This window comes from Eschscholzia californica, unplaced genomic scaffold, assembly GCF_041429995.1.
Source record: "Eschscholzia californica isolate CP2 unplaced genomic scaffold, dmEscCali1.0.p SCAF_1, whole genome shotgun sequence".
NCBI lineage: Eukaryota > Viridiplantae > Streptophyta > Magnoliopsida > Ranunculales > Papaveraceae > Eschscholzia > Eschscholzia californica.
Genome location: NW_028238198.1, coordinates 65,900,909 through 65,915,524, shown reverse-complemented (window position 1 = coordinate 65,915,524; position 14,616 = coordinate 65,900,909). Strand labels below are relative to the sequence as shown.

The window sequence follows — 14,616 nt, the reverse complement described above, 5'->3', positions numbered from 1 at the left end:
TATAGGCTGAAACGGTAATAATTCTTCACCAAATAAGCCTAAAGGTGAAGCAACATTGGTCCTATAAGTATAATTCTTAACCAAAAAAGTCATTACCTCGAGAACTAGCTCAGTTTGTACATACTTGGATTATTATACCAATAATTGAAGAAGAAAGAAAGATTTAAGATCCCACAGATTTATTGTCTAAATCAAGTGAAATTTAATACTGGTTTGATGTTCATGGGTTTTGACTATGTCTATCATCTTATAATTTCATTCAACACATTATTATATTTTTAAATTGTAGGATTTTATAACAATTTAAATTTTAACGTATTATAGCTTCACATTTACATTAATCGCTTAATTGAACAAGTACGTGATGAAAACGATTCAGTTAAGAAATGAGGCAATATAGCATGTGAAATTTAAGTACAACTACAAAAAATATATATGTTAAGTTATCAAAGAACTAATATTGCATAACAATCAAAAACATCATTTGGACATCCCTATAGAATGTATTTGAACTAACCTAATGCTAGTCCAATATTAAATAGCCCGCGCCAAACAACTTATCGCTACAAATCCAATATATTTGTCTATGCAAGTTATCCTTGGTACGACAATGTTTATCAAATAATGGTAAAAGATAACAATATCGGGATTATAATCTTTACGACAAAAACTTCACAGATCTGAATTATATTAATTATCCTTGATTACTACAATGTTTTAAGTATTTTAACTTGTAGTGCTGAACATAAACAAATATTACATTACAAGATCTACATGAAGTTTTAATTAAGATACTTCAAATCTTAAAAGACATTTTATGTCACCTGCTACTCAAATTTGGAACCGGGCCCCTAAGTTGTCAGGCACGACCCTATTTGTTCTTTACTAGATTTTACTGTCATTAGATGTTTGGATAGGAACATTATAATCTAACTTGTAGTTTTTGGCCTGCGGAAGCCTCCTCTATTTCGTTCTCATTCATTTTGTATGAGGTTTTGTAAATTCCCTTTTGTTTTCAATTATAATTCAAATTGTTCAAAACAAAACTGATTACTTTATTATTCATACAGAGAGACGTTGTATTGTTAAGCTTCTTCATTCTTACTAGATACAAAATTTTAAGAATGTTTTAGGTGACTTAGTTATATTTTCCAACTAAAATGAAACATAATGTTGGTTTGGCAATAATGTGTTTTCAGCTACCATCATTAATGTTATAAGTTACATTAACATAATGGCACTAAATAGGTCGACTGTAACTTTTTGTCCAACCGAATACCTATTAACCACTTACAATTTGCAGATGATGCCCTAGTGGGGGCAACCCAGACTCGTTTGGTGAAGTCTCCATGCATCTCGGACCAAGTCTGAGACGCACCCGGGTTTACATGGGGTGCGTCCTAGACGCGCCCTTAAACCCGAGACGTTTCCGTCTCGAATTGGAAGTCCGAGTCGGTCTCGGCCAGTTGGCCGGGAAGCGTCCTTGCCAGATTTTTAGGAACTTCTAAAAAATCAAACTTCCAAGTTTTTATTTCTTTTGCTTCCAAAGTTGTTGTTCTAAACTTTTAGAATACTTCAAAAATCTCAAATTTGATTTTGAAACAACTTCTAAAATCAACGAAAATCAACTCTTTTGAAAAACTTTTCAGAACATAAATCAATCAAAATCGAATCTTTTGAAAACTCTTTTTAATCATCAGCTTTGAAATCAACTTGAATAACTTTAAATTACATTCAAAACTAAACAAATTGATGCCCAAACACTTTTAGACACTTCTATCTATCTACACAAGCATAAATTAGTCTGCAACTTAGCCAAAATTAGCTACATGCAAGAGCCTGTGACACCTCTGTTAGATTATGTAGCCTCCTAGTGTTGTTAGCGGAATCTCAGACATCTAATATCTAACACTAGTATCCCGAGGATGTTATGCATAAGCAAATAATGTAACTTAGTTAATTAGTTTAGAGATTACCTTAATCGCTAAATTTTCCCTCGAACCTTTCCAATCGAATGTGAAGACCAATAGCTTTAATTATAGCTCCTTTACTTCAGACAGCCGAATGGATAACTTGATATCCTACTGGTGTTGTTAGCTAGTACTCCAATGGTGGTTTGATTAAAAATCCTTCTTCTTTGACTAGATATATAGTTGGGAGTTATCTCTCTTTATTTCTCTACTTGATGTTGTAGAGCTAGAAAGCTTATTGAGATTCTTTCACACCTTATTCAAGTCTTAATAGACATTATATAGAACCCTAAGTCAGAGTCCAACCCTAATTAGGTTTGCTAAAAGACTCTTTTTAATAAGATTCAGGAAATAGACAAGAATAGAAACTAGTTTCTGTTTTTCTGAAGTCCCTCATTATGACCGGCCAGAGTAAGTCCTAATAGGGAAGATCTGGCTGGCCCCTATAGGCTGGTCGCCCAAGCATTGCCGACCCCTATAATGGACCCAAAAGGTCGTTTTAGGTGCTCGGCCCAAATTCCCTTTGTTCGGGCCGTTTGTACTATAGTTTTCCAAACTTCCTTTAGGCCTTTTGGACACATTTATGGATCTAACCCATGACTATATGTATCATCCCTCTAGTCATATCATCCGATCAAATCGTCATTCTTTGGTGTAACCCGATGTAGGATACGGTCGAAATTAGCCGCGAATCACCCCGTGATTCGACAATCGTAGTTGTTTTCTAGCTATACATTAGGACCCCTAAATCGTCTGGACTTGATGATCTTCTTGATCAATTGTCTTATCCGACAAATAGCTTGCATTGCATCTTTGATCGAAAGACATCTACTTCCAAAATATATGTTGAAAGTGTTCTTTTTATAGGCATCAACCATATATGTTGCTAAAAGTGAGAGTTGAGATTGTGTGGTTGAAGAGAAGTCTAACTCTTGGGGGATAATGAAGCCTGTGAAAAGGTTGGCTAAAATGTCTCCATGTCTTTGCATGAGTCACATGCGATTATGTTAAGCATTTGGGCCTCAGTAATGTTTGGGCCTCAGCAATGATAGATATAGTGGAAAGTCAAAGATTAATCCAATGGTTGAAATCATTGGGTCAACATCTCACCATGTGTGCGCCAATTGGTGTGGATGGATATTTTCACTCAACAGTGGCTCTTTTTTCAACATTCGTCTTCACATATTCAATATGATATAAATACATCATAAATAGATATATGAATTCAATAAATCTACGAATTTATGAGAACATGGGGTTGCCTCCTTAAAATGCGACGGCATGATCAAGAGTGTCGGAAGCAGGGGCCGCCTAGTAGAGCTTCTTTCTATTGGCTATGTTTGTTTCTGGGGGGGGGGGAGGGGGGTTCCATAGACACTGAGTAAAGAACTGAAGCAGCAGCTCCTTCGAGTTCACTGGGGGTAGAATAGAAGATATAAACTAAAACAGAGCTTCTTTCTATTGGCTATGTTGGTAGAATAGAAGATATAAACTAAAAAGAACACGATAATTTATGTGTTTCGGTCGGAGGATCATGACCTACATCCACGGAGAAAGCCAGAACGGCTACATACTTTATTATCCACAATTGTGGTGATTCGTTACAATGATAGATTAATAATCGAATGCTTAAACTCCTAGAACCCATCTCTTATTTATAGGGTTTAGGGTTTCCTAGTTTCTCCTAACTAAACTAGGAAACAATATAATCTCTACTCAATATTACTATTAAATAGTTACAAGAGATATCCTAAATATATCTTCGATATCTTTCATATCTTCCAATATCTTGGACTCATCTTGATCGTCGGATCTCTTGATGTCGATCCGTCTCATCTTCATATATCTTGGACGGTTGATCTTGGATATCTTCGGATCTCGATTCATCTCGATCCTTATACTCTAACACTCCCCCTCAAGTTGGAATACGGAGCTTGTGAAGTTTCCAACTTGAAGATTGAACTTGGAAAAGATGAATGTTGCTCGCATATGATCGGATTCAAACTTGAACTTGAACTTGAATTTTAACTTTTGTTTAATGTTAAACAATTACCAATGATGCTGAATTCTTGTCTGCAACTTGAACTTGTAATCGCACATAAACTTGATATAATATTTTTGTCTTTCGTAAGCTTGAATCTCATTCTTTTCTTCTTTGCTTTCTTTCTTTCTCGAGCTTGAATAAAATTTGGTGAGAGGGAGGTCAGCTTCAAATTTATCAACAAACGAAGGAGGAAACGATACCATATGTAGTTGATGATGGAAGATAGTAACTGGCGGATCCATGAAAAGGATGATGAAGACATAGTGTCACAAAAAGAAGTGAGGTGACAGAAAGATAGCGTCTCGAAACGATGTGAAATTTCACACTCATGTGAGAGAAACCATGAGGGAGAGATTACAATCCACGAGTGATATCGTGAGGGAGAGAGATATAGCCGAGAGAGAGGGTTATGGCCGAGAGAGAGAGAGAGAAAGATGACATAGAGAGAGATTACACCATGTGAATTATCGATCTTGAATGATCGGGAGAGAGAGATAAGCTCGTCGGATTACAAACCGAGAGGAAGAGGGACGATTACTCACAAATTGAAAAGAAAACAGTGGTGGCTAACAAGGTGATGTCCAACGATAAACGTTATGGAAGGGACGAGATATTCTGCGGTTTGTTGGAAACCGACTCGTTTAGTGGTTGAATCCACTTAAAAGAATCATAAGATGATTGTTGGATGATGACGGATCACTCGTGTGAATGTGATCATCCAGAGATAATGATCTGAACTGGTTAGTCCTTAATTGATTCTCTATATCATGAATATAGAGGGTATGTTGTTGATATTAGAAAAAAACAGAAAAAGATGAGTGTATGCCATTTTCTACTGAACTTGATAGCCTTGAGGATTAGAAAAACAAGGTTGATTTGTGGATGCCATCCAATATAATGTATGGTTGTGTGAATAACCCTGTTAAGATCCAACGAGTATCTCACGTGAAGAATTGTGAGAAAGAGAGATGATTGATTGAGCACGTCCCTGAGATCCAGGAACAAAAGACACAGTTGATACTGTTGACCGGTGACCAAGCTTAATGTATTAGCTGGGATGGATGACCATTGAGAAGATCTTCTTTGCATCTAACGACAAATATGTTTTGCAAAAGTCGAAAAAATCAATAAAGTGATTGAAAAGTGAAGTCACAACGAAAGAAAATCGTTGGGATAGCGGAAGTAAAAAAGTTGATGAAACAAGATTGTTAAACCCGCTCATGAGAATCACAAGATGAACTTGGAAAAAAATATCAACAAAGTGATATATCGATTACTTAATCACAACGAAAATATCGTCGGTAATAGTGGAAGCTAAAAAAAGTTGATGAAACAGGATTGATGAACCTGCTCAGGAGAATTTAATCAATCCAAATAAAAAATCAAAAATTGCGGAAGTTTGAAAGTTATTGCGGAGGAAGTCTCTTCCATGGTCTTGATTAAGATAAGCATCACTTCTCACAGTGAAGAGATGGTTTGATTACAATCACATAAAGACATAGTCTGATTACTATGTACCAAAGAAAAAAAAGATCTTCATAAGTCATCTTTGAGCAAAAAACAAATTGATTGATGGACTCACAAAGGGATCATGATTGATGAAAGGAGCATGAACACCACAAACAGAAAGAAGAGAGAAAGCTTGAGTGATATTCAAAACAATACCCAATTGACTACTACTTTACAACCACATTACATAAGCTGGTGACATCGGGAAAGATGTCTGCCCATGAAAAGATCCAAGTGAATAATGAACTCGGTAAAGAGGTATAAACCTCTATAGATGTTCATCTCGGATGAAGTCGAGAGAGATAGAGAGGGATGGACTCGGTGAAGCTGAGTGAGAGATTAATGAACTCGGTGAAGCCGAGTGATATGGTGATGAACTCGGTGAACCCGAGTGAGCGATGGAAAGATATGAACTCGGGTTGGAACCGAGAGGGAGATTGAGATCGACTGAGAGAGATAAGTTGAAGAAGAATGGGTGGGTTGTTCAATACTTGAATGTGTATAAAGGATTGAATCTGACAAACAAATTCATCAACCATATCCCATGGCCATTGATTAGGTAATTTGCATATTCACAACTCCAAGTAAAACAACTTGAAACAAACTATAATAACTATCCCTAATAGAATACAAGATATAAGACGGATCGTAAATAAGAGATTCGGCGGTCAAGATGAGTTGCAGAAACAAAATACATGTGTAACACGTGTATGTACGTGACGGATCGAGAAGACGAGATCCGACGATCAAGAAGAATTCGGAATATATTTGAAGATATGTGAAGATATGTAATATTAGTATAATATATTTAGAATATCTCTTGTAACTATCTAATGGTAATATTAGATAGATTTTGTATTATTTCCTAGTTTAGTAAGCAGAAATTAGGAAACCCTAAACCCTAAGTCATCTATAAATAGGAGAGGGTTCTAGGAATAAAACTCATCGAGTTATGTTTGACCAATGTAACCGATCAACTCCCACAATTGAATGTGGTGATTATTAATAAAGAGTTATTTATTCGTGGATGTAGGTCTTGAGTATTCGACCGAACCACGTTAAATTATCGTGTCTTCACTTTATGTCTATATCTCCGATTATTATATAATCGTGAATTTAACATGGTTTTATGAGCAGGTTATTTGTTCGTGTTTTATGCTTCCGCAAAATTTCCAACACTTTTATTCGTTGTGACTTAATTAATCGATCAATTACTTTGACGATTTTTTTCCCAAGTTATTCTTGTGAATATCATATTCCAATGATTTTTTTATATATCATTGTGATTCAATAATCGATAAGTTATTTCGACGATTTCTTTTCCCAAGTTAATCTTCTGATTATTTCTCATCGGTGTTGCAAAGAAAAGGAAAGTGCAGTCTTCATGGTTGGTTATGCGAAAAAGGTATGTTCTATATTTATTTCAAAATTTCTGATTTTTTCGAAAATTTTTTAGACCGAAAATAGGACTGAAATAACAAAACCAGAACCAACATGTCAGATCTGGTTCGTTTTGAAACAACCAGAACCAATTTCCCGTTCCGGAACAAAGAAAAACCCGGATTTTATCTAGTCCGCGACCAAACAGACCATTAAAACCAAAACTTGACCATCATGACCGAGTCAACAATGTTTGACCCGAGATTATTTTCAACCCGCTGACTAAAGTCAGCAGACTAAGACCCGACTCTTTCTTCTTCTTCCCCGCGTGAAAAACCCTAGGGTTCGATTCCAGCGACATTAGCCGGCAAAATTTTCATTCCAACTCGATCCTTTCATCGATTTGGACATCATATGCAAACCACCAAAGATCTCCCTTTTGAATTGGTGAAGAATCAACCATTTTGTAACCCGAAAATTCATATTTTTTTTGGAGCTTTCTCTCTCTACAAATCGATTCAACTCGGGTCGATTCTTGGCCAAGTTTGATTGAATAGACTCTTCCAATCATAGATTAGGAGTTTTATGCACATTACAGATGATTTCTATTGTTCAATTTTAATCCTAAATCGAGATTTGGAAAACCCTAACCTTTTGTTAGCAATCTAGTTTTCCCCAAATTAAATATTTGGGCAGTTTTCTTTTTTTGCCACAGTTTGGTGTGACAAACTTTTGCCACAGTTTTCTACTGTTGGAAATATATTTTTTTGTGATAGTGATTTCTTCCTGTCACTTGTACCTAACTATTTATAGTTGTGAGGCAATTTTCTGTCCGATATGTGACACTAAAATAGATTAACTTCATCTATTTTTCGTTCCGCATATATATCCGTGACATTTTCAAAGTTATGCTTTGTTTATGACGATTTTATTTCTCTACCAAAATTTTGGACTTTTCCTTCGACGGAGAAAGAATTTCTATTTTGGACTTGAATCCTAGAATTCAACCCGCGAAATTTTCATAATCATATATTTCTCATGATTATTTTCTTTCTTCCAATTATGTTTTGGACTTTTACTTACCACAAATAGAATATATCTATTTTGACCTATATTTCCGGATTCTCCCGTGACATTTTCCAACTCATACTTTCTCTATGATGACTTGTCTTTCATACCAAATTACATTTTGGACACTTCCTTTCACCTAATAGAATATCTCTTCCACGGATAGAATATCTCTATCTTTAATTCCAGAATTATATTCGCGATCTTGCCTTTTTTGGCAATGAATTTCATGTCGACCATCATTTTGGTTGTTACTTTCCAATATTTTTTGGTAATCCGACAATGATTTTTTGTCGACTTTAAACAAAACAACATTATTTTGTTGTCACTCTTAAAGTTCATACTTGACGTTTTTATACGACAAGATATTGATCATCACAACCTTTTAGTTGTTGACATTTTCTTCATACAATGACCAACTTTACATACATAAGAAAATACATGTAATTTCGTTGTCATTGATTTTCGCTCAATTTTTTTACCGTAATTACCAACTTTTAGTTGTGACTTAATCCTTCAATCAACTACCAACGCATCCACAGTCTAAGAGTTGCAAGAAGATGAATACGACGAATCAAGAAGTATTTTCTTTTTCTCTCTCCAAGTCGGACACTTCAAAATTTACGTGCTCCAACTTGCGGGGGGGGGGGGGGTGGGGAATAGAATACAAGATATAAGACGGATCGTAAATAAGAGATCCGGCGGTCAAGATGAGTTGCAGAAACAAAATACGTGTGTAACACGTGTATGTACGTGACGGATCGAGAAGACGAGATCCGACGATCAAGAAGAATTCGGAATATATTTGAAGATATGTGAAGATATTTGAAGATATGTGAAGATATGTAATATTAGTATAATATATTCAGAATATCTCTTGTAACTATCTAATGGTAATATTAGATAGATTTTGTATTATTTCCTAGTTTAGTAAGCAGAAATTAGGAAACCCTAAACTCAAAGTCATCAATAAATAGGAGAAGGTTCTAGGAATAAAACTCATCGAGTTATGTCTGACCAATGTAACCGATCAACTCCCACAATTGAATGTGGTGATTATTAATAAAGAGTTATTTATCCGTGGATGTAGGTCTTGAGTATTCGACCGAACCACGTTAAATTATCGTGTCTTTACTTTATGTTCATATCTCCGTTTATTATATAATCGTGAATTTAACAATCCCAAGGGTAATCAGCCGCAGTAGGTAGAGAGAGAAAGATTGGAAAAGAAGGAAGCAATACTATGTTGACAGAGTACCTTTCCTTACATGAAATAAAATATCATTATCTTCTGATCTATGAAAGGTCATGAAGACGAATAAGACGGATGGATAAGAAGAGAGAGAACTGTTGTGAAATTCTTTGAACTGAATATTGGAGAAGAAGATTTAGATTGAGTATGGAAGATGAAGGGAGATGAGACAAGATCGTCTAAACAACCCAATCTACCACAATCAATGATACTCTTGAATATAATTTCTTCTTGAAAATCCAAAAGAAGATGAGCCGAAAAAGACAAGAGTGGAAAGATAGACCGAGTGATCGATTGATGACGGAATCACAACGATTAGAAAAAAAAATCGTCGGGAAAGTGCGAAGCAAAAAGGAATACAGGATTAACAAACCTGCTCTTGATACCATGTGAAAGTTCATGTTAGTTGGTAGAATAGAAGATATAAACTAAAATAAAGAACACGATAATTTACGTGGTTCGTTCGGAGGATCATGACCTACATCCACGGAGAAAGGCAGAACGGCTACATACTTTATTATCCACAATTGTGGTGATTCGTTACGATGATTGATTAATAATCGAATGCTTAAACTCCTAGAACCCATCTCTTATTTATAGGGTTTAGGGTTTCCTAATTTCTCCTAACTAAACTAGGAAACAATATAATCTCTACTTAATATTACTATTAAATAGTTACAAGAGATATCCTAAATATATCTTCGATATCTTTCATATCTTCCAATATCTTAGACTCATCTTGATCGTCGGATCTCTTGATGTCGATCCGTCTCATCTTCATATATCTTGGATGGTTGATCTTGGATATCTTCGGATCTCGATTCATCTCGATCCTTATACTCTAACAATAATTCGCACTGTCTAACGTCGTTTAAATCATATTTAAAGATCTCATGCGTTAGTCCTTCCGATCTACTGGGCTTGACCCTGTGCATCTACAGAAGTATCTTAGTTGTTATCTGTTCGGGTTTTCAACTTGCAATTGTTATATATCATACAATTGAAATTGAACCAACATATTTGTTCTAAGACTTAACCATATATTGGAGTCGATCATCACTGATCTTAGTCATGAATATCCATAAAAAAGAGATATCTATCCATGAATTGGTCTCAACTAGTTACCCTATTTGTAACAACAGAACTTAATAAAGAGAGCAAGTAAGGTTACTAAATTTACTTACAGCCGGCTGAAAAGAGTGACTGCACACATTAAATTCTTGGAAAGAACCCTAACCCTACAATAGTGGTCAAGAGGTAGATGACGGCAGCAAAAGTGTAACAAGGGAAAATCAGGTTTCTGCTACATTTTTCGTAATCAAATACAATGGATCAGTTTAGCAAGTTATTACGAAGATATATTTCGTACCGTACCTCTGCCTCATGACACTGTATATAGAACTTAAGTCAAAATGCTTAGTATATACCGTCGGAAAGAATACGATGAAGTAACATCATGACAAAAACAAAGAGATCTTAATTATTATACCAATTACAAATATATAGCATTATAGACAAAAAAAAATACGTAGAAACAAATCTTATTTTGACTCAATAAATGACAAGATTAACACACGACAATATGACAGAAAACAATGAAGTAGAGTTTCTTATTTTGACTCAATAAATGACAAGATTAACACAAGACAATATGACAGAAAACAATGAAGTAGAGTTGCTGTAGCATGATTATGAAAGAATACGATGAAGTAGAGAGTGAAATAGTAGAAACTACTTAAAAGTTATTTTGGTATCATTTGTTTAGAATACTTCAACTCAAACTTACGAATATAAAAACATCTTCATGAAGTTTTATTGACGCTTCAAATTTTAAACGTCATTCTATCTAACCATTTACTTAACATGGACACTATCCATAAAAGACTTTTTTTTGTTGCAAGTATCTAAAAAAGACTTGATAAAAAAAATGTTTCATGATCCTATGTTCTAACTCTATTGATTGCAAGTATAGACAAGATGAACATACGAAATCTAATACCAGACAAGTTTTCCAACAATATACAAGCATTTCATAAGCAAATTCGACACGAGCATCTCAAATGAGAGCCCGACATGCAGGGGCGGTGTTAAGTTTGTGGTCATCCAACTCAAAACCAATTGGCAATGAGTGGAGAGGACCTATCTATATAACAAAACACAATGTTTTGTGCTGACTGGGACAAACCAAGAGACAAATTTGGTCGTCCATTGTGTTTTAGATAGCATCTTCACCTTTCAATCTATCACTTACCTAAAAAAAATATTATTCGTTCACCCACTCAATACAAGAGAGTAAACAAGTCGAATAATCTAGACCGTTTCATCCCTTTTCATCTATTAAATGCGGTTGTGGATGATTCAAAGGGCAGATTAATGAGAATGGGTGGGGCAGCCCAAACACCATTTAATACCTACATTACCTCCTAAAAATAACGCCCAAACACCACTAATGGGAATTGGTGGGCAGCTCCATTTCTTCCTCCTCACGTTACAAACTTTTCACCATTAATGAGAATCGTTTTATTCCCCCAAATATCAATTTTCTTCACCAGAGATCGACCAATAGAAGCACCTTACAATTTTTGTCAATCTTCTTCTTCAAACTCTATTCGATGGAGATACCAATTGGACTACCTCTCTCACTTCATTGTTTAACTCGACCAAATTACTCTCATGTAAGAAGAAATTATGGGTTCTGATTTTATTTTACAATTTTGCTATCTTCCTATTAGTGTTATATCACTAATTTGGTGGGTTGTTCCTATTCATTTTGCATAAATTAGTGTTGATATTCATATGTTGTGAATTTTGTTATGTTAGAAAGTACGTCGATGTCAATCTCCTAACATTGAGTCCAACATGAAATACTATTGGGGAGTTTAATGGAATATTGATCTAACATATATTTTCTTTGTGTTGGGATAGTATTTACAGAATCTCTGGTTCACATATATGGCCATGAAACGCATAACAATCTTTGGCCAAATTTAGAGTTGTGGCATGTTATTTTTCTCTCTTAATAGCTATCTAGAAATTGAAACTTTAGTTTGAAAAGAGTACTGTTCTTTTTCATTAATGTTCTCATATATGTTCTTATGGATATAATTTAATGTCATTTTCAAGCATTACTATGCACATTAGTAACTTGTGGAGATCTCATAAAAAAAAAACTTGTGGAGATGATAAACTGATAAAGGTGAGAGAAACGAAAGTAGAGTCTTTTCTGTTTAAATATGGCAAGGCTTTCCTCTTAATCCTCTTCCCTGTATGTTAAAGGCATATATATACACAGTGTGGTACTTCGCTGGAGTCAACAACTGCACCTTTAAAGGTCATTAAGTACATGTTTATTTCGAAAACTCCCGTTACAAAAAGAACATTGACTTCATTGATTTTACACCACTGATGGACTCTCGTCTCTCTCTGTGTTTGTGTATAAGATGCAGTAAATTTTCTCAGTTGGTGTTGATGGGAGGATTAAGCCCTGGTCCGGACACATGGCAAACTGTGATTCTTTGTAGTGCTCATGTCAGTAGGTAAAAGATGATATAGGTAAGTGAGTTGCGATCAATTTTACTATCATTTTCGAAAGAAATACATTGTTTCTGGTGATGCTCGTTATAGCTCTGAGGTTGTTCTCATGTGGGACAGATAATGAGGGAGAGAGTTCATAGGTGAATGGAATGAGAAAAGGATCATGAGGTATTGTGGTCTTACAAAGAAATCAGTGGGGTTGTTTAATTTGTTAGAGCGGAGAATGGTTTCCTGTTACTGGTGGAGATAAAGAGTATAAATTTTGGTACATGTACCATATAATATTATTGCCAACAGATGGTGACACTGGATCTTCATTGAGATTTCCTTACTTTCTTTGATTCATATGAAGGCATATATCTTTTTGCAGTGGCTTACATATTCCCTGATTTCCTTGAGAATTCACTAATGTTATTGCAGTGGTTTAGGCATTCCTTGAACTATTCCAGGTAGGCGGTCTAAAGCAATCAATTGTACTTTTTATCTGTAGGATGGCCACAATGACACCCTCATCCATCAATATCCTTTTAAAAGTGAAAATTTTGTTCCTCATAATGTTTTTTTTATTTTAGATGGTTTGCAGAATAAAATAAATAGGTTGTGTCCACAGTGTTGAATGATCATTTTATTATAACATTTCGTTAAAATTAAATTTCTATTGATATTGTTGATTTCGACATTAAATATCCTTTCAAGATAGCCTATATACATAGGGTTAGGTAAATGAACTATCAAGCATGAAACTAATAATTTTTCACATATTAAAACGATTCCATTTATTTATGTACTTACAAATACCAATTGAAATGTGTCTCCTTTCATCAAAAAAAATTGAAATGTGTCTTTTATACATTAGCTTTCCCATACTTAAGAATCCATTTAAAAAGCGACTTATGCAATAATTATTTTCTTTTCACACGTTTTCCTTTTCTTGTGGCCATTTGGGACATTATAATGGGTTGAATCATTCCTATTCATACATATATAAGTGTATATATATATCCTTATAAATTTCAATGAGCAGTTTTTTGAGATCCTCAGGTAGGGTTAACTGGACCAATATTTCATTGTTTTCTTTTTAGTTAGGTGGTGATTCAGGGATCGGCTTCTAATAGCAAGACAACCTTACATTTCCCTATCGACGTATTCGAGTACAATTCTATTTAGAGATTTGAAATTTTCGACATCAATAATTTTCTTGAAGAGAGGTACATTTCTATGGTTATATCTATAATGTCTTAAATTATTTTGTGGTTTTTAATGTCTATCATTGGTGCAAGAGTTATTTTCTTACATGTATTCACAAGAAACAATTTCTATACAAACTTTATTAGGTTGTAGAACTATGAGAACTGCCAAGCTGTCTAAGCTCTAAAAGAAGGATAATTATCAACTTATTTGGGATTTTCGCCTACTTATTTGGACAGTAAACAGTTCCTATAATCAGGTGATAATGGTCATTCAAATGGAGAGAGCGAATTGTGAAGTGGGATGTTGAACCAAGAATATCATAACTAGAATGTTTTGTTGTTCAGTTATTATTTAAATTTTATCGGATTCTATAATGGCCAATTTCTTTTTGTTCACAACCAAATTCTTCAATCAATGAATGCAACTGTGTGTTCAATTCACTTTCTTATGTTTATTTTGTGCACTTGTCTATTTTTTTAAGTCGTTAGGAAATGATTTGGAATCAGTTCACTTTCCTATGTTTATTTTGTACACTTGTCTTTTTTAAATCGTTCAAAAATGAATTTGAATTTCGTGTCAACTCATTTTCATGTCTACCACTCGAGTCTTTGTGGTAAGAAGTAATAGGTTTTTCTTTATGAATCTTGATTATTGTGTACTTTGTTCTC

The 14,616-nt window shown here is 34.7% G+C and overlaps 2 long non-coding RNA genes across 4 annotated transcripts in view; one reads left to right on the top strand and one right to left on the bottom strand.

The window, feature by feature from the left end:
• The window catches only part of LOC147568366 (uncharacterized), a 45,086-nt gene that overhangs the window by 18,300 nt on the left and 12,170 nt on the right, over nt 1-14,616 (bottom strand). The gene's annotated exons all lie outside the window — the stretch shown is intronic.
• LOC147568368 (uncharacterized) lies at nt 11,443-14,363 on the top strand. 3 transcript variants are annotated; one of them, XR_015231032.1, is made up of 5 exons: nt 11,443-11,898; nt 12,670-12,775; nt 12,875-13,206; nt 13,840-13,965; nt 14,092-14,363. It is a non-coding gene; the product is annotated as an uncharacterized LOC147568368 (long non-coding RNA). The 3 variants fall into 3 exon arrangements; XR_015231031.1 differs by lacking the exon at nt 11,443-11,898 and having other exon boundaries at nt 11,924-12,775; nt 13,844-13,965; XR_015231030.1 differs by lacking the exon at nt 11,443-11,898 and having other exon boundaries at nt 11,924-12,775.